Consider the following 22632-nt stretch of genomic DNA (forward strand, 5'->3'; position numbering starts at 1 on the left):
TTTGTTACAATTCTGTTACATCAAACCATGTCTTTCTTATTATTTATCTTTTGAAGTGACGCAAAGATTGGGTTTATTTTAACTTTAAGTATGTTGTGTTGACACTGATTTTATGTGCATGTTTACTTAGCATTTTCTGCATGTTTCGATTATTAGCTAAACAGTATCTACAGCCTTTTGATGATCTAAACGATATTTCCACTACGCAGTACTTTGAACCTATAATTTGTTCATCACCGATTGCCATTCCGGTTACTAGAAATTTTTATACCAATCTTAAAGACAATTTGCATTTATCTACCCCAGTTTCAAGTATTTCTTATTCTTTCACACCGGACAGTTTAAACATGGCCCAGAATAATAGTGAGAATGTAGAAGGTTCATTGACCTCGATTCATACGATAGTTAGGCCCGAACCATTTTATGCTAAATTAGGAGAAGACATCAGGCGATATTTGCAGAAATACGAGGCTATTGCCTCCATCAATAATTGGACAGGCATAAGAAAAAAGCTAATACTATGTACATTGATGAAGGGTCCGGCTGAATTTTGGATGGACAATACTTCCAAAAAACCCGAATTTGCTAATTGGACTTACGATGAGTTCAAAGCGAAATTAATAGAAGCTTTTGGGAGCAACACCATGCCTCAGTTGACAGAAAGTGAAATGCGTGCTCGCGAACAAGGAGAAACTGAGAGCATATCTGATTATGTTTATTCTAAACTCAACCTCATTTTGAGGGTAGACCCTCAAGCCCCCCCAGCGAAACAAACACAATTAATCATAGAAGGTTTGCAACCTGAGTATTTTAGGGTCGTAATTCGTAAGGAATATGATTCAGTTGAAAAACTGATATCAGACTTAATAACTGAGGAAAAAACAAAGATCTTATTAGAACGGAAAACCATCGAGAAATACATTAAGCGTAATTCGTCAATATTGCAGTCTTCATTAGTTTCTAGTAATACGAATGTAGACCCGATGAATACGCATTCTTGCTCTCAGCCTACCACACAGTCCAGAGCTGTTGAGAAAATTTCTGCTCAGAAAAATGCTGACGCGCATGTAAACTCTCAGGTCCCTGACTCCAAAGCACTGCAGCAAATACAGCAACAGTTAGAGAAACTTTCTTTAAATATTACGTCTCTCACTGCAAATCAAGGTCAATCGACAAACACAGGAAATGCAAGTTCATCTTTTCGTGGTAATAACAGAGGAAGAAGAAGCCGAGGTAGAGGGGGAAACCAAGCTCGCTACTACAACAATTATGCTCAAAATCAAGGGAGTAATAGTGACAGAGGTAACGCGATTGACAATAACTCGAGTGACCAGGGTTCAAGCCCCGCTGTGGGAACTTCTAAACCACCACGTTCTCCTATTGTCTGTTGGCGCTGCCAAGGATTAAATCATATAGCCCGAGATTGTCGCGCATTTTTAAACGAAGAAACGGAATAGTTGGTCGGGACACAACTATTCGTCATTCTGTGTTACAAGTCCCTATATTCAAGGAATCAGAACTCCCATTCATTAATATTAGAGCAGGGAGCGTGTACACTCCATTGTTAATCGACTCAGGATCACAAGTTTCTTGTCTCCCTGAAAATTTAGTTCCTAAAGGAGCAAAGAAAATAGCAATTACTACAAAATTAAAGGGAGTGACGGGCAACACAATTGAAGTATCTCATATTGTTTTTTTGCGTTTCTTCATAGGAAAAAAGAGCTTTACGCATCCGTTCAGAATAATTCCTCGGTTTCCATTTAAGCCCTTGCTTGGTCAGGATTTCTTAACATCCCATAATGTTTTCCTGGATTTTCAGAACAATATTTTTTCAGTCAATAGATTTGGGAAACCACCTCTAAACCAGCTTCCACGTAATAACAATGAGGGTGTAATTTCTGAAACTTTAAAAGAGAAATTAGCGTCTCTTTCTAAAGCTATTTACACACTTTCTGAACGAATAGTGCTTCCAGCGAAAACGCATACTCGAGTTTCTCTCACTAAACGTTACGATATAGGAGGAAATAAGAATCTTTTAGTGCCAAATATTTCTTTGCAGAATAAATTAGAAATTTTTATTCCTTTTTGTGTGTTGTCACCATCTCAGCCTTGTGTATGGATTACGAATCCTACTATTAATGACATAACGTTAAACGAGGGTCAAGAAATAGGGTTAGCCGAAGTATTTGAAGAAATATCAGAGGAAGACTCTGCTTATCTAGTAGGTCAAATTCAGGAGGAATTGTCACCGGAAATTTTAGAAAAAAGAAAACTGTTTGACAGGTCACAAATTCAGGTTAACCCCGAACTTTCTGAAAGTGATAAAGAGAAATTTTATGATCTCGCTTATCATTATAGTGATATTTTCATGTGGCACGACCAAGATTTTTCTTTTGCTAAGGATTATGAATATCAGATCCAGCTCAAAGACCACACGCCCATTTGTAAACCAGCCCTACCTATACCGTACCATTTGCGCGCTGTAGTTAAAAAACAGCTGGAGAATTTATTACAAAGAGGGATCATTTCGAGAACTATATCCCCATGGAACTCACCTATTCTTTTAGTTAAAAAACGAACAGGTGATTATCGTTTTGTTTCTGATTTTCGGGCTGTAAATGTAAACTGTAGGGTGGATTCCTTTCCGATTCCTAGCATGGAGGACGTGTTAAATCGCGTTTCTGGAAAGAAATACATTACAATGTGTGACCAAAAAGATGCCTTCTTCCAAATCCGCATTACAGAAGATAGCAAACCAATCACAGCATTCTCTGTTCCGGGAGAGGGATCCTTTCATTATAATGTGGTTCCCCAGGGATTACTTTGTTCTTCTGCGGCGTTGAACCGGCTCATAAAACTGACATTAGCCGATATTCCATCGCCCCATATATTGAATTATCTAGATGACTATTTTATAGTAGCTGACACCATACCGGAAATGTTAGAATTATGCACATTACTTTTTGATGCTTTTCGCAAGCGAGGTTTAAAATTGTCTCCAAAGAAAACCAAGTTTGCACAAACTTCTGTAGTTGTTCTTGGACATAAAGTAAATAAATATGGTATTTCTGTTTCTGACAAAGTGATTGACACTATAAAATGTTACAAACGTCCTAAAACTAAGAAACAACTCAAGTCATTTTTCGGCACTTGTAGTTTTGTGAGACGCTTTGTAAAGAATTTCAGTGAAATCTCAGCTCCTCTCTTACAATTACTTAAGCGTGATGCTAAATATAGCTGGAAAAAGCCACAACAGGATGCTTTTGAAAAACTCAAAGAAGCAATCATAAATTCACCAACTTTAATGAACTATCACCCCAACAGACCATTATTTCTGTACACGGATGGATGTAAATCTGGGGTGGGGGCGGTTGCTAAGCAACCAATTGATGATAACCCTAACAGTGAATTAGTTCCTATTGGGTATTGTTCCCGGTCTCTAAACGCCACAGAAAAAAAATTACTCAATATATGAGATTGAGCTTCTTGGGGTGCTATATGCACTACGTTCTTTTCGTTACTGGCTCGTCGGAAGACATTTTTTTCTAAAAACAGACTGTAGAGCGATCACATTTCTGAAACAATCTAAAAATGTTAGTGGCAAGCTAGCTCGGTGGCTTTCTCAACTAGAACAATTTGACTTTACAATATCCCATGTCTCAGGAACCGCCAATATAGAAGCCGATAATATCAGTCGTTTTGCTTCCAATAAAAGAGATCTCGAAGATGAAAAGTTAAGTTCAGAGGACCCCTGTGTTTTTTTCTAGAAGATAACACCGATATTAATATTAGCGAAGCTCAGAGAAAAGATAATGTTCTTAAGCACATTATTGACTGGCTTGAGGGCAAATCTAAAGACAATCAGTACGAAAGACAAGCTTCCTGTTATGAATTGCGCAATAACATTCTTTACAGAAAAAACAAAACACCTATGGGTATGAACTACTTGCTTGCCATTCCTTTGTCATTGCGGGAAACAGTTTTTAAGAAGTGTCATGAGGAGATTTTGGGAGCCAATCACTCTGCATTTAGTAAAACATATAAATTATTAGTTAACAGTTTATATTTTCCTGACATGAAACGTTTTGTATATAGACGCTGTAGAGAATGCCTTCACTGCCAAATGTTAAAGAAAAGAGTTGGTTTGAGTTATGGTAAACTGCAAACTCACCCTAGTGTTATGCCCTTTTACCGGCTTTATTTGGACGTAGCTGGGCCTTATTGCACTAACAATATTTTGAAACACAAATATTTTGTAGTCTGTGTGGATGAAGCCACAAGATTTTGTATAACAGCTAGTATTCCAGACACCACTGCCAATACTTTGGCATCATTCCTTTTTAATGACGTCATTTTAAAATATGGGTTATTTTATGAACTCTGCCTAGACAGGGCAGCTGCTTTTACAAGCGCCATATTTAAGGAATTGTGCAATATTTGTGGTGTTACGTTGAAATTTGCAGATGTGAAAGCACATTTTTCTATTGGGCTCGCTGAGGTAACAATACGTAATTTGGAACAAAAATTGAAGCTCAACATTGACCCAGATAATTCAGGAAACTGGGTGGAGTTACTTCCCAAGGTTACATTTAGCCACAATATTTCTATTAACACAAGTATGGGACACTCCAGTTTTGAATTACTCCATGGTTTCAAACCAAGGCTAATACATCAAGCTATGTTTGACACACAGTGTCAATTTCAAGACAATGCAGTCAGACTATCTCATCTTAATGATATTCGAGAGCAGGCTGCTGAAAAATTATTCAAAAGGTTCCAAACTTCTGCAAAATCATATGACAAGCGTCATAAACAAGTGCAATTTCAGAAGGGAGATCTTGTTTGGATATATGTAGATAACATGAAACGGGGCCAGACTCGTGCTTTCACTGGGAAATACATTGGACCAGGTGAGATACAGCGCAAGAATAACGAAAATAGTTACTTCGTTAAATTCACTACTGGCACAGGAAGACAGAAAATAGATTCCATTACGGTTGACCGTCTTAAGAAATATTACCCTCCGTCGCCTCTGGACGAGTTAGGACATCACGACCATCAACGCAAGAAGCCTCCCACCAGTGACGATATTGAAGCCAGAGACTCAGCTATTCAAGGAGAGAACGTACCCCCTGAGGAGAACTGCACAGAAGATGAGGAGGGACGGAATCAGCTGTCTCCACGGAATGATGAAGAGGAAACAGGCTTACCAACATCTAGATTTATTATTGAATTCACTGGAAGGAAAGAGGGAAAGGAAGAAAAAGATGATCAAACTGACAATTACACGTGCCTCAATATCGTTAATGCCATTTCTATGCTCCATCTACCGGCGTGGGATGTCACAGCCAGACGTACGCTACATAATGCACCTAAAGTTCCTTCAAAATTTGGTGTGAACACTGAGATCAATTCTAAAGTAGCTTTGTACCATGGAAGCATTGTAGAACTCCAGGGCGATGCCATTGTAAACCCAAGCAACACGGATTTATTACCCATAGGGGGCGCAGACAGGGCAATACACTTAGCAGCAGGGCCACAATTAACTCAAGAATGTGCACGCATTGGGAAATTAAAAGAAGGTTCGTGCATAATTACAGAAGGCTTCAATCTTCCAGCTAAACACGTAATACACACTTGTGGACCTAAAGGTGAAAATAGCAAATCATTACAGTCTTGTTACGAGAAAATCTTATTTAGTGTTTTAAACAATGATTTTCGTACAGTTGCATTGCCCACCATTTCAACAGGTGCATTTTTATATCCTAAAACACCAGCATGTCACATAGCCTTAAGAACTGTGAGAAATTTCTTGGAGGAAAATTTGGATTCCATAGATAAAATTATTTTTTGTGTTTACGATGTACAGAATAAACGAATCTACGAACATTTGATGCATGAATATTTTCCTGTGGTGTAAAAAAAAAAAAAAAAGTAAGCTTGAGCATATGAGTGAATAAGCTAATCTTATTATTACGATACATTAGTAATGTATAGTGAAGTATTGATACTCTATTTTTGACAATTTTGAAACTACTTTTTAGTTTCTGTGGGATATTTTTATAATCCTTTTATTTTGAGTATTATTTATTGTGTATGAGTAGTGGGTTGCATGGCAAGTGTTCTTTGAATATGTTTCATATTCTTTCCTGACCTTTTTGTTGGTCGTTTTTTTTCACTGTCAGTGAGCCTTCAAGTAACATGGAAATAAATTAATAAATAAAAATATATATGTACATATTAGACGAAAATAAGGGAAAGAAGCACTCAAATATTTCTAGTGCTGTATATAGTAAATAATTTTAATATTGTTTTATTGCTCATAGCTTCTCACCATGAAGTTAAGAAGTAAACACAGGAATACTGCTTCAAATCTATATTTAATTGTAGAACTAGGCATGATTTCTATTCTAATGTGCCACTTTTCTCACTTTGTTGCAGGCAAAATATCTCATTCTGCTTTTTGTGACGATAACTGCTGTCACTACAGTAGCAACTTTAGAATTCAGTATTTTGTCTGGATTTTATTTTAAAAAGTTAAGTAATATGGTCACCTATCAACACTCAGTACCATTAACTTTCAATATCAGTTTTGTGTTCCCGGAGAAATTAAACTCTTCTACGTTGTATAATTTTTTACACTGCAATACACAACAGTATTATCACATGGATGTATGCAAAGCCGCAGATACGCTTAAACAATTACACGATCACATTTTGAAAAACTTTTTGCATATACCGAAACCTATGTTTCATAAGCCGGCACCTAGGAAATCTAAGAGAGCGTTATTGGGTTTTATTGGCAATCTTCTAGGATATTGTTGTGATGTAGCTGAATCATCAACTGTAGATGCTTTGCATCAAAAGGAAGAAAAGTTAGAAGAAACTGTATTGCAAGTTCAAAAACAATTAATGAAAAATAACATATTTTTACAGAACTCATCTCAAGAACTTTCAAATTTTCAGGCTCAAATTCAAAACAACTTCCAGAGAATTAGAAATTTTTCCCAACACATTGTAGAACAAGAAAAAAGATTAGGCAAATCTCTTAACACGCTAGATTCTAAAGTGACGGCTGAATCGTATGCTTTTATTTCCGAATTTTATGAAATCACGGCACAATTTTTGAATTTTTTGGAAATTTATAAATATGATTTATTAGTAGAAAGCTGTAGAGATGGCAAACTCAATGCCAATACTATACCATATGATGTTCTTGATGCACAACTATTAGCTTTAGAATCTACTCTTATTAAATCTGGGTTCGTTTTAGCCATTGATAGAAACCTATTAGAAATTTATTACACTATTTCAACGCTGTCATGCTCTATAACAGAAAATTACATATTTTTGCAACTGAAAATTCCTATCCTGGAAAAAGATTCTAGCTTTGAAATTTTTTCTGTAAGAAGTATACCGTTCGCAATTAGAAACCAAACATGTGTCGTCAATTTGGAACCTGTCATTGTAGCCGTTCAAAACAAAAAGACTATAATTCCCATAATAGGATCTGATATACTTGGTTGCCAGTTTCGAACTACTCGCTTATGTAAAATTCCCAACCACGTTATTACAAATTCTCGCCAAACAGAATGTATTACGCACGGATATAGAGGACAAACTGTAAAGGATATTACTTCTACTTGCGATTTTCGATGTGAATCAGTCACAACAGTTCAAATAATGGAATTAGATGACCACCAATATTTATTAACGCACCCTCCAAAATTTGTTACCCTATGGAATAATAGTATCCCAACCAACCTCTCATTACCTGATCACTTGAATTTTGGTGCTGTACAGATAACTCTACCGTGTAACATCAAATTGGAAGTCACTCAGCATCTCTTCGTAAAAACAAATTTTCCCTGCTTCGATAATGATTTATCAAAACCTAAACTTCTACATTTATTTCCGGCAATGATTGTAAACAATGATTTATTTCTTGTTGGACAAAAATTCAAACCCAATGTTTTCTTTAATGTCAATACATTAGTGAATGATTTATGGATTTCATCTGTTAGCCACATGAATGTAACACCTTTTTCATTGGTTGAAACATCATTTGAACGTCCTATCTTTGAACATGAATGGTTTGTTCCCGGAATCATTTTTCTTTGGCAATTAATACTTACCATTTACGTGATTTACGTTCTCAAACAAAACAAAATGTTAATTCTGCCATTTTGCCCCAAACCTGTGAGAGCAATGGAATTATCTTCGGCGTTTCAAAGCTTTTTAGGAATTACTGACCTGCTCATCTTTATAACCCTAGTTCTCATGTTATTTGTGTTAATAAAAATCTTCCGATTATTACAAAAGAAACCATCATCTCTTCATCGTACTTTTCCCAGATTTTTGCCTGCTACTGCTAGAAACAACGCCTCGACAGAAACACGCGAGGACTTGCATCACTCCACGCTAGAACTCACTCCGAGAAATATCTCAGCATCGTATTTAAACAATTACATCCCTTATGTGTAACGTATTTTAGCTCGTGGTATCCCAGTCATTTAACTAATCTGGAATAGTGCTACTCTTCATATACCGTTACCGAGTAGTCCGCGGTATATCGGACTTTTCAGGCACTTAGTAGAGGAAATGCTACTAGCCAAATTAGTTAATCGAATTGTATCCTCCCATATTTTAACACTCCCACGAATATCAATTTTAACTAACACAAACTTTTACGAATACCTAAACTTAGAGATATTTTACTTTGCATATGTATAAAATATACATTATTTATCTTATATGTTATTTATTATTTATAATTTATCTTATTATATTACATATATTCATATATTTATTTTATATATCACAATTTGGTTAAGGAATCATATAATTATTGTACATGAACAAGTTACAATTAATTTTTCTTTCAAATGTCATTTTTTCTAAGGATTATCCGTAGCAAATTTTTGACTTCCATGAAATAACTCATTGTCAGTTTATAAACGGAATATTGACTAGACTGGTCATTTCTTTTTTATTTCATGTACAATCATTTGAGAATTAAATATGATGATATATTTAAGAATATATGGTTTTCATTTGGTTTTACTAAGTCCTGTTATTTTATGTTTAAATCTTTAATTATTTCTTTTCAGTAGCGTCATTTCAGACTTTGCCAGGTAGGAGTAAGTTAGTCCATCAACATAAGAGTTTTACCTTTGAATTAGTATTTTAGTATACAATTTATTGAAGAGCATGTGATTCTCAAACTCAGGGGGGTAATTATCCTCCTTGTCCTTCCCAAATGATTCCCTGCTTCTCTCTCTCTGAAAACCTTCTTCTGATCTCTGTACATGTAGACTTAACTCTGGTTGTATTACTGCTACAAAGAAAAAGTGTCGTGAATACATACACGTTTTTGTATACAAACTACTGTATATTCCTGAATGCAAGACTAGGTATTTTGCCGCAATTTTGTGACCGAAAATATGGAGTCGTTTTGCTTTTGCGACATATCATGTAGAGTTTTTCTTCACTGAACAGAATCACGAGATTCCATTAAACGATAAATTTACCCATTTCCTTGATTACCGCTTTAGCCTTCAATGTTTGCAGATTCACTGCAGAGGCATCATGTGGGAAGGGTAGGGGCAATTGCACCCCACTTAGCACTTAGTTTGAGAAATACATGCTTTTTAATAAATTGTGTACTAATATTCTAATGGAAAAACGTGAAACTCTTATGTCAGTGAACAATTTTGTTCCTCCTGTCAAAACCTGAAATAACGCTATTGATCCAGTGGACCCTTCTAATGAGAAAGAGTAAGTGAGGTTTCTATTTGATTTGATTTTTAATGTAGTTTTGAAAATATGTCCAGTATGTGCTATAGATGTATTTGTGTAATTCTTTGTTAAAAATATAGTCTTAGTAATTATGTGTGAATTTGCAGGGGGAAATAAAATTTAAAGTAATCCTAACATACTTGTGAAAAAGTGCACTTGAAAATATTCTTACTTGTAACTCTATCAGTAATAGTCACAATAATTGATTATTTATTATTTTTTCCCGTTTCTTCCTCGCAAAGTTGAATCTTGTACTTCAGTTATCGAAGACATTAGAGAAAGTGTTGTCTAAAGAATGTGGATATTGGTTTGCTGTCTTGTGAAAATGCAGATGATAGGAAAAGAAAGAGCGTAAACGCATTGTTCATTGTATTACATTGTCCAGAAAGAAAACCAAGTTGTTAGTAGTAGGGGCCGTTCTGGGTAAATGGATGTTTAGATCGTTAGCGATGTCAAACATGTCAATCTTGCTCGAATTTTCCATAATGTAATCCATTTTGGCTGCGAGGAGCGTCTTGGACATTGAAATTTCGTGATTGATAGTAACTGAACTATATTTCAGTTCTTGCTTTTGATAACGTATCTTGTCCGCATTTTCGGCCAAGGAACAAGAGTTGATTCTATTTCACTTTATAATTTATGGAAGAACTCGCCTAAGCCTATTCACTGTAAAATTGTTTTCTTGAGGTGCTTTCTTGAATTTGATGTTGAAAAATCTCAACTGAAGTCTATAAGAATTTAGGCGATTAAGTCATATTGCGTCGTATTTAACTTCTCCGATGTAGGTTTTTTTTTTTTTTTTTTTTTTGCCAGATAATAGGTACACAACCATTTTATATCGTAGCTGCTCCGGTAAGTTGGCAAACTTGACGAGGAAGAATGTGTCTTAAGGCCATCAGTGTAATTAGGCTCTTAAGCAGTACCGATAAAAGATATTTCTTTGTTGAATAAACGCGCCAATAACTTCAAAGCTTGTTGAAGAGTACTGCAAATAAATACATTAAATCATCACTGTGCAAAATACTCTCATGCTGATTTGTTGCTCTAAACTAAACACGAAATCACAAAAATATATCTAGTTTTTAACCATAATGATTTCCACTCAGTCTGTGAGGCAGTTTTAAATGGCTGTGGAAAACAGATGTCCAACGTTTTGGTGAAATTACGGAACTTTTTAGAAGAAGTTTCTGTAAATTGTTAAAAGAAATTCATGCAACATATCCATTGAAATATCTGTAAATATTTATGTGAAATATCTAGCACTTGAGGTTATGTATATGCTATAATTCCCGTAAATTCTATAATGCACAAAGAGTGAAAAAGTGACCAACTGGACAGAGACTCGAGCCCGGGACCTCCGACATACCGTGTCGATGCGTTAACCACTATGCCATCCAGTCCGTCTCCCAGAAGATTCACTCACTCTCGAGGTCGATGCTTTACACCCAGACCATGGATTGTACCAGAGAACCATTGCTGTTCTCGGACAATGCCTGTATCCGTACACTGAGCACCTATGACGGTTGTGATTTCATATAGATGTTAATGAAAGATGGAACAACATATTTTTTAACGCACCAGTTCCTCTGTAGATGTGAATTCTATAATGCACAAAGAATGAAAAACTGACCCACTAGACCAACGCTCAAACCCGGGATCTTGGCATGCCGTGCCGATGCGTTAACCACTATGCTACCCCGTCCGCCTCCCAGAACAGCCACCCACTCTCGAGATCGGTGGTTCCCACTTGGACTCCGTATAACCCACGTGCTTCGAGTGGAGAGCACTGACTTCGAGAGTGAGAGAGTGAGTGGCTGTTATGGAAGGCGGACTGGGTGGTATAATGGTTAACGCATCGATAAGGTATGCCAGAGGTCCCGGGTCCGAGTTCCGATCCAGTCGGTCATTTTTCCACTGTTTGTGGGGTATAGAATTCACATCTACATAGGATCTGGTATGTTAAAAAATTGGTTGTTTCCTCTTTCATTAATATCTATATTCCGGCAAAATTACTACAAAATTTCCGTTAAAATATTTGAAAGTCCAGGCGAAATTCATGGAATTATTCCGGTGAAATTACTGTAAATGTTTCAGTAAAATATCTACCGGTCAGGTGAAATTCATGGAATTATCCAGGTGAAGTTACTGCAAATTTTCCGGTGAAATGTCTGAAGTTGAGGGGAAATTTATGCAAATATTCCGGTGAAATTACTAAAATTTCCCGGTGAAATATCTAAAGCTCAGGTGAAATTCCTGGAATATTCCGGTGAAATTACTGCAAAATTTCCGGTGAAAATATGGCATCCCCGATTGCCATATATTTCACCGTAAAAACTCCGGTATTTTTTTAAGAGTGTAGCCAAGACTGCAATCTTCTGATGCATTTTTTCAGTCCTAAAATTCTTGGTCAAAGTCAAAACCTTTTGATCCATTTTTTTTTCAGGATCATTCCTAAAACTCTTGTTGTTTTTTACTATATATACTAGAATGTACTTGTATTCTCTTTTAAATGGATCGCTTTGGATGCTAAATAGCTTAAGTTAAAAAAAAACAAAAACATAGTATCATCTTTCATTTATATATAAGGGCGCCTTTTCTTTAAAACAATGTCTTGTAAACAGCAAATTATTATACCATAAACTACAGAATTATAAATTGCCAACGTACGGAAATATTAAGCTTTCATGTTGTGATGAAATTCAAATTTGTCTCTTGTAAAAAATTTCGATTTTGGGCTTAAGACACTTGACTTCGAAAATTTTATATTTAAGGAAATTTTTAGTTTATCAAAACTTATTCCTATATTACTTGTCCACCCGTGTGGAACACAATTTGTCTGTCTGTTTGGGAGTACCCTGGTATATAAATTAAAATCAATTACCGCTTAATGGATGCCCATCAATTTTAATCAGAATTTTAAAGTGTCACAAATTAAAAAAAATCGAGTTCGCTAATGGAGATGGTATTAAAACCGGATGTGGTTCAAATCAACCATGACTAGTTTGAATGTTGGTCACTATAGAGCCAATAAGGTAACAGCAAAAAGTAATTTTCAGTAATTAATCATTCGATTCAATAATAAATTTCTACTACATCCTTAACTCTCTACTTAAGCTAGAATTTATAATAATCTACTACAGCTTCCAGTTTCGATGTAAATGTACAGTCACTGACAAAAGTTTTTTTCTCTTCAGTAAAATTTATTTTGGGAACAGCGTTGGTATGATTCGAACGTACAGAAAATTACATTGTTTTTAATTTACTGAAAACTGTACTCAAATTGTCCTTCCATTGTGAAGTTATTTAAGAAACTAATTTCATCAAACGGAAAGAACCTTTGTCGCCGACTGTACATATAGCAAGAACGATCATAAATGGCGAGAAGTCGTTTTTCTGGAATCGATTTTATGTTCTAAGAATATCTACTATTCTCTCTCTCTCTTAACCCTCTTTTCGAAACGGAAGTGGCAGAAATCAACCACTTCCGGTTTTAACGTTAATTGCTATACACTAAAAACGGTAATAGGTAGCAAGGGGTTGTTTTCTGTAATCAATTTAGCGTCCCAACATATATTCTTACTCCCTCTACTAAAATTAGATGTTATAGAAATTTACTACCACTTCTAGTTTTAATATTAATTGATAAAATATCACGCCACAAGAACCAAATTTTTTCACGTGGCGTACACGTGACGCTGATTTTTGTTTAAATTTAATTTTGTAACATGGAATACTACCAGTTGCGACTTCGTTCCGTAGCGACTGGTCCGGTTAGATTTCCTTAATAGAAGTATTCTTGTGTGCAATTGTCCACCCTCGTATTGTATCCTTTCAGTCCAAGTGTGGTGTCTCTTCCACCGCCCTCTCAAATCTCAATCCACTAACTTTTGCCATTACAACTTTCTCGTTTATATGATTTTTTGTTTGCTCGTGTGGGAAACAGCTGTCAACCTGACGCTGTCTTGTTCTTTCGCCTTTGTGAAGCAACAAAAAAGCTTTCCAGAAACTCCTCTGATTAATTCTGCTGCCGTATCATTACACCAATTGATAGTGGCTTGCCAAAGCTCAAATGTTTTTCTCTTTAACGTCTACTCGTGTCTACTATTCATAGGGATTTCAGCTGGTTTTTCCGCTTGCGTTCGATAAGCTCTTCACAACAGACAAGTGTTGCCAGCTTCATATTCTTCCACGACCTATTGCTATTAACCGAAATTACCAATTAGTTCTACGTAATTATTTCATTTCATATTGAATTATTCGCCCAGAAGTTATGATAACGATATTTCCTATACTGTGAACGTTTAACCAAATTCGTTGGAGCTGATTAGATATATATGTTTAGCGATCGTGTGGTATAATGCATAACCACGAAACATTCAAGTTGTTATTTTGGTATGGAGTGATGTGTTGTGGTTGAAGTTTGATAGATAGTGAAAAATGAATAGAAATTACAGTAAGCAAATATTAAGGTAAATTTCTAGTAATAACACCAGCGTTGTAGTTGATTTTGTTATTGCGCTCGAGGTAATTTCTTCACGTCCCACATTTCTGCAAAATACGAGCATGTGTATCTTAAATGAAAGTAGTCATTATAAAGAGCCAATAAAATATCTAGAGAATACACAATATATCTTGCTAAGTTAAAATACAGGTGCTAATTGGGGGTCGAATACTCATATATGTAAAGATACATTATTGTTGGTGGCATAGAAATAGCCTGACGTGCGGCGGCATATAAATCGCAATGAATGACTATATGTGGGAGAGGGCGGCACTAAATCATTTCACAATATAGGAGAGCTTGAAATGCAAGTTACAAACGTAAATCCATTACTATTGCCGAGGGAAGTCGTATTCCTGTGTGCTTGTAAGAGTAGCTAATTTACTTTATATTTGCAGCTGATTGTTTTTTTGTGAGAAAAAGTATATGCTTGGCAATCGTTGGAATATAGAAAATACTACAATTAACACAACATTAGTCCACTATCCAACCTCACTCAAGTAGCACGGCAAATCCTATTATCATAAGTGTTGTAGAACAGACAGAGTGTAATCAGAATGCATATTTTCATCACGACACTTAAAGATGACTTCTTTAATGAACCATATTTAAACTGAAAATAACAACATGTATTTATGTGAAATACGATACATTTGAACAAGTTCGGTAAAGAGAACTGTAATAGTCACGAAGGTACATCAAATCAGCCTTAAAATGTAAAAGCAGGAATTTCACTGCCACTGCACCACTCAGTTATTTCACTGCACCAACTGTCTCCTATCCAAATCTGCTTGCTGTTCCCATCTCTGCACCTTCGACAGCCTAACCGTATGTACTACTCGCCTGTCTTCTAATGTTAACGTACTTTTAAGTCCTCTACACTTCCTGGTAGGCTACTTAAGAGGCCTCATCACTGCAAAGTTAAAATACCGCTAATTTTACAGTAATTATGTGATATATTCAAAGAGATAAAAGATAATCGAAAAGAGGAACAACATCTCCCTAGACAATATTATTCTGCGTGAGATACCGTTATCATGACTCATTTATCTGCTTTCGATTTCCAGCCATTAAGAAAATCGGCATTCGCGTTTCTAAATAACTGCAAACGGAAAGCTACTAGGTGACTTGGGATGATGGTACCTCATGCAAAATAACATCGTCCAGTGAGGTCTTGATCCACTTTTCGATTATATTTTATCTATTTGAAGATATCACATAATTACTGTAAATTGGCGGTATCTTAATTTTGCAGTGAAAGGGACTCTTAACAAGTTGCCTTGCGCAGGAAGTGCAGCATACCTACTACAAATGAAAAGTCATTCGTTGAGTTAAGACTTTTAAAGCCCTTAGCACTAACTTTTATTTTTGGTCCCATATTTCATTTGTACACATGTTGTGATCATTCTTGTATAAATGTGAGGTCGATCGTAAAATAAGTATTATAATTGAAGAAAATGCTTTAAAGAAGAAACAACCGAAAATAATTTTGTGTTCATTATCGTTCTACCCCCATATTGTACATCTGCGCAAAACTAGGCGTAGGAGTTGTATATGTGCCATTAGTGGAAGCAATGTTATAAACTCACGGCTATTTTTTATCTACAACTTCGTATGTTTGTACAACATTTCTTTTACTAGCAGCTCATTAATCTGCACGCTATTTTTTTTCTATATTTGTTAGCTCCATTTTCATTTTTTTTAAAGCTCAGAATGCCCCACTGCTTTTATGTAAGGTTGAATTAATGTCTTGAATTATTCAGCAATATTTGTTACGAATTCTGACATAAATAAATTGATTCAACTACAAGAATTAATGGACAGCTATAAGAGTGATAAACTGTACAACAGTGGACCATACATGGAACCAAAGATCAAGTGTTGCATACTGAGCTTTTTTCCCCCTTGAGCATCAAATATAAGCTTGACTGGAGGCCTCGTTCTGTACTATGCTTCTCAAAAATTCTGTATTGCAATGGAACGCAAAGAATGAAAAAGGGAATTATAAATAAAAGCCAATTATCGCAAACTAAAACGTAAATTTTGCGTTTGTTGATGGTAAATCGTTGCCAAATTGTTACATATACATATAGGGTGTTTCAAAACAACACCCACATCGTTTGTGAGGTGATTCCTGACACAGAGATAAGGCAAAAAAGTATAGACCAACCTGGGTGCACAAATGCTTATGCTTCCTTTCGGAGTTATAGCCTGCCGAAAATATGAAAAAATGAAATTTAAAGGTCCATAGTTCCAAAACTGTGGGATCTACCGTAGTCGGGTCAAGACTTCACTTAGGAACTAGTGTGTGCCCTATCCAAATATTCAAGTTTCAGAATCCGGCGGTACTTCCGCAACAATCTTTGTAGAGATAGTTGCTGAGTACTTCGAATAATATGCCTATAGCCAAAATCCCTTTAAAGTTCATATTTTATGTTTTCGTCAGCCTATAACGCCGAAAGGAAGTATTTGTGCATCCAGGTTGGTCTATACTTTTTGTCTTATCTTGGTGTCAGGAATCACCTCAAAGAACGTTATCGATGTTGTTTTAAAACACCCTATATATATATATATATATATACAGGGTGTTAATGAACAAAACCGATAAACTGTAAGAGGCGATTCTTCACATCAAAATAAGGAAAATGTTCATATGGACCTCTGGCGAAAAGTGTATAGTTTCAGAGATAGGGCTGTCCAAAATCGCGAAAAAGTCAAATTTTAAGAGGCCATATTTCGAATTCGGGAAACTGTGGATGGTGCTCCTTATCAGTTTAGAGGAAGTTTTGCATACGCAGTCCAAAAATGCAAATTTCATTAATGTACAAGTGTGTACAGAATATTCCCTGCAGGGCGAACTTCTCAGACACGCCATTAACCAAATTTTGGGATATAGTTTGACTTTATGATTGGTCCAAAGTAGGCAAACGATAAGAGTTGATAGCAATGAACACGGAAACCTTTGGCGCGATGTCGAGTCGGAAGTTTTAAGGATCGTCAGTAGCATGGTCTCTCGTACACGGGAAAACGCATGGTGCAATGTTTTCTTTCACGCTTATAAGTGAAGAAAATGTGAAATATATCGTGAGGAAATACATGTCATCACACCTTATTCTGAACACAAGAAAACATGGAGCTGCCGATTTCTAACATTTCAGACTTCCCTCCGAACCACTAAATATCAATTATTGTTAAAATTTACGTCCTGCCTACTTTGAACCCTCCTTGAAAACAGGGTATATCTGAAAACTCTAATGAGAGCATATCTGATAATATCATGTATGGTTGTCTTAAATAGACATCATCAATTATCCTGGGGTTTCAAAATTTAGACTCTGTGAAACAAAATACCTCGAATCCATACCCTGGGGAACGCTGTACGTAACTTTTGTTTTTTTATATGGTTGTCTTAAATAGACATCATCAATCATCCTGGGGTTTCAAAATTTAGACTCTGTGAAACAAAATACCTCGAATCCATACCCTGGGGAACGCTGTACGTTACTTTTGTTTTTTGTATGGTTGTCTTAAATAGACATCATCAATTATCCTGGGGTTTCAAAATTTAGACTCTGTGAAACAAAATACCTCGAATCCATACCCTGAGGAACGCTGTACGTAACTTTTGTTTTTTGTATGGTTGTCTTAAATAGACATCATCAATTATCCTGGGGTTTCAAAATTTAGACTCTGTGAAACAAAATACCTCGAATCCATACCCTGGGGAACGCTGTACGTAACTTTTGTTTTTTGTATGGTTGTCTTAAATAGACATCATCAATCATCCTGGGGTTTCAAAATTTAGACTCTGTGAAACAAAATACCTCGAATCCATACCCTGGGGAACGCTGTACGTAACTTTTGTTTTTTGTATGGTTGTCTTAAATAGACATCATCAATCATCCTGGGGTTTCAAAATTTAGACTCTGTGAAACAAAATACCTTGAATCCATACCCTGGGGAACGCTGTACGTTACTTTTGTTTTTTGTATGGTTGTCTTAAATAGACATCATCAATCATCCTGAGGTTTCAAAATTTGGATTCTGTGTAACAAAATACATCGAATCCATACCCTGGGGAACGCTGTACGTAACTTTTGTTTTTTTATGGTTGTCTTAAATAGACATCATCAATCATCCTGGGGTTTCAAAATTTAGACTCTGTGAAACAAAATACCTTGAATCCATACCCTGGGGAACGCTGTACGTTACTTTTGTTTTTTGTATGGTTGTCTTAAATAGACATCATCAATCATCCTGGGGTTTCAAAATTTGGATTCTGTGTAACAAAATACATCGAATCCATACCCTGGGGAACGCTGTACGTAACTTTTGTTTTTTTATGGTTGTCTTAAATAGACATCATCAATCATCCTGGGGTTTCAAAATTTAGACTCTGTGAAACAAAATACCTTGAATCCATACCCTGGGGAACGCTGTGCGTTACTTTTGTTTTTTGTATGGTTGTCTTAAATAGACATCATCAATCATCCTGGGGTTTCAAAATTTGGATTCTGTGTAACAAAATACATCGAATCCATACCCTGGGGAACGCTGTACGTAACTTTTGTTTTTTTTATGGTTGTCTTAAATAGTCATCATCAATCATCCTGGGGTTTCAAAATTTAGACTCTGTGAAACAAAATACCTTGAATCCATACCCTGGGGAACGCTGTACGTTACTTTTGTTTTTTGTATGGTTGCCTTAAATAGACATCATCAATCATCCTGAGGTTTCAAAATTTGGATTCTGTGTACCAAAATACATCGAATCCACACCCTGGGGTACGCTGGACAGAACTTTGTTTGTTTGTTTCTTTGTGTGTGTGTGTGTGTGTGTGTGTGTGTGTGTGTGTGTTGCTGTGTTATTAGAACATAACAATACTTGTAGACTGCGATTCAATATATCGTAGCTCTCTCTCCACTCAAAATACTAGAGCAATTCAGAAAATACAGAATAACTCTATACGCTTCTCTCTCAATTACAGGAAGTCTCAGCATATTCTGCCGGTACTTAATGAAAACAATATCCTAACCATGTCCCGAAGACGATATCTCCGATACTGTTGTTTACTATACAAAATAAATTCACATAAAGCACCATCTTACTTGCATCATAAATTAACATGTAGGTCAGAAATTCACCGTTACAATACCCGAGGAAGTAATAAGCTGAAGGCAGTAAGAATCTGGAACTCCCTACCAAAGTCAATCACTGACAAACCGTATAATTTATTTAAATCATCACTCCAAACATTATTATTTAGAGATCAGAGACAAAGCATTGGCACACATGACAGGTTTACTACAGTTTGAAATTGGACTAGCAGTATGAGTATAGTTTTTTTTTCATTTACATTTACTGAGTGTTTTATTTATCATTAGTATTATTGAATGTATCATTTTATGTTGTTATTTGTATCTTCTTTCTTATTTGTGTCTTTATTTTTTTCTTTCTTTTCTTTGTAATTATGACAAGGGTTAGGTGGCAGAGCAGCCTCCGACTGAACCTCGCCCGCTGAAATAAAGAGAAAATTAATGAGAAAGAGACTCTTATGTCACTCAACTTCAAACTCATTCTGGTTATCGACCTCTGAAACTTGTACTTCCTTTTTGACTCCATAATTTAGTTATGGGCGGAGTAGGTGAGGTTTAAGTGGGTGAGATTGTGATCAGATAATATTGACACTAATCGGAAACTGAAAATTTCAGATAATGATTTGAATCCAGAAATCAAAAAGGATACATCTTCCCATAAGTCACCTAAGCTATAACAACAGACGAACACCCATAGTACTTTCTTTTTGCTCCTTTCTGACTGAATCACTGGTGTGAAACCTGAAAGAATTTCATCAAACAGTGAATTCCAATGCGTTTGAAACTGTTTAAGTCCAAGCTGCATCCAAAAGTAAATCTTCCGAAGATGATTTGACGGATCTACGGCAGCTTTTATTTTTGTGTTTTTGACAAGGAATTCCCATGTATACAACAAGACCGCAACAAGAAGTATTGTTTCGGTTGGTAGCATCAGGCAATGTTCACACTTTGAAAGACCGTAACTAATACGCGGCCCATGTCGGACTGCACTGAATTTACTCTGTTTGCTGCACGTCCAAATGCCATTTCGAGACGCTTTAATAGCTAACATTAATAATACAGAGGCTTTTTATCATTTTCCATTAAATAAAAAGTGATGCAATGCAATATCTATACTACAGAACCCAGAAAATGAAATATGGCTTAAACGCCGCTATTTTCTTTTGTTTTTTCTTTGTTTTAGTTTGTCTTTTAAGCACCAGATAATACAAATCCACTTTCTAGTCGTTAAGAGTCTTCATCAAGCCGAAATTAAAATACCGCTAATTTTACAGTAATTATGTGATATCTTCAAATAGATAAAAGATAATTGAAAAATGGAACAAGAGCGCTCTAGACAATATTATTTTGCATGAGGTACCGTTACCACAAGTTATCTAGTAGCTTTCCGTCTGCAGCCGTTTAGAAACGCGAAAATAAATGCCGATTTTCAAAATAGCTCGAAATCGAAAGCAGATAAGTGAGTCGTGATAACGGTTTCTCATGTAAAATAATATTGTCTAGGGCGCTCTTGTTCCGCATTTCGATTATCTTTTATCTATTTGAAGATATCACATAAGTACTGTAAAATTAGCGGTATTTTAATTTCGCCGGGGTGAAGACTCTTAAGGAAAATAGATCTATTCCCAGGAGCTTCACAGTCCCACACAATTTTCTCTGCCGCTATTAGTTCTTTATGATTGAATATTTCTTCTCAGCACTCTTGCTACGTCATTGGTTGGTATTTGATGTCCTTCTTAGCATCGTATTGCTTAAAGTAGGATCTGAATCAGATCTCAAGAGCTTTTAATACCAGTCAAATACTTCAACCAGAAAGCGAATTGGGAATCAAACTCCCAAAAATCATGCACGTTATCCTCTTTTTAGGAACTTTGCTTACCAACTGCTGCTTCTATATTTACTCTATCCAGAAGACAAATAAATAATTAAATGAAATATAAAATATAAACTCAAAAGTTACTTGATGGATCCCAGTGGGAAAAGAAACATATGTGGCGTATGCATAAACGTACGTTACATGCATAAACCCTGTACTTTTTGTAATTATAAGTGAAACTATATATAACATCATGCACCAAACGTATGTTTCATAATACTGTCTGTATAAGTGTTCCATCTGTTAGCACTTTCCGTATGAAAGAAAGAAATGCGTATAGATAGTCAGGATCTAATTTACAGATGGACGTATATACGTATAACATATAACTGACACATGCAACATACGTATACGTACGTAATATACAGAAGACTGTTAGATGTCAGACATCCTACAGTTGCATGACGTAACATCTAAGCGGAAAATGAGCAGTACGTTGGTAGCATATGGATAACGTATGCTCCGTACAGATTTTCGTAGTAAACATAAGAATTCCACATATTTGTACACTATACCGCTGTCCGGATAACATATTTTTCTCAGTGCATTTTGGTCAGAATGTACAGAAATGAAAGATAAAAATTGAGTTTTTTGATGGAGGGGTAATATTCATACCAGAACTGGTAGTAAGTAACTATTCCTGCACTGAGAAAAATCCGTTATCCGGTATATAGTACAAATATACGGAAGCCATATGACTAATATGGATATCTGTACGGAGCATACGTTATCTATATGCTATATACGTACACTGCGTTTTTCCTGCTTAGATGTTACATCATGCCGTTGCATATATAGAGTTATTCGTTCGTACGGAAAGTACGTTTATTCGGAACACTTACACGTAAAATACTATAAAACATACGTTTGTTAGGTATAATAAGTGTATAATACCGTGCAATGTCTACAGCAAGGCACGAAGAAGGTAACGTCTCTGTTTGTGGATGTTTCACAGATTATAAAGTTGATCACTTAGTTCGAATTAATGTAATAATGAACAAAAATATGTTTCACAACGTTTAAACGAGCCATGGAACTCTATTACAAACCCGGGTTATCAACAGTAACTTTGTACCAAAACAGGATTATTATCCCGAACATTCTTCCAAGCTATACAATAATTAACTGCATTGCAAAGTAGACGCTTACATCACGCACAAATGGAGTAGTCGCCACAGTCACCGATTTGTTGCCCATCGAGCTCTTGTAAGATGAACTTGAAAAGAAGACAGTCCGTAAATAAATGCCAACGACTACTGAAGATGTTTAAAAGGCCCTTTAGTCCTACTGGATCCGCAAGCTTAACCAATTTGGATAAATTAATTAAACAAATGCCTGGAAATTGTAAAGCTTTTTTCAA

This window comes from Thermobia domestica, chromosome 15 (assembly GCF_964235325.1).
Source record: "Thermobia domestica chromosome 15, izTheDome1.hap1.1, whole genome shotgun sequence".
Taxonomy (NCBI): domain Eukaryota; kingdom Metazoa; phylum Arthropoda; class Insecta; order Zygentoma; family Lepismatidae; genus Thermobia; species Thermobia domestica.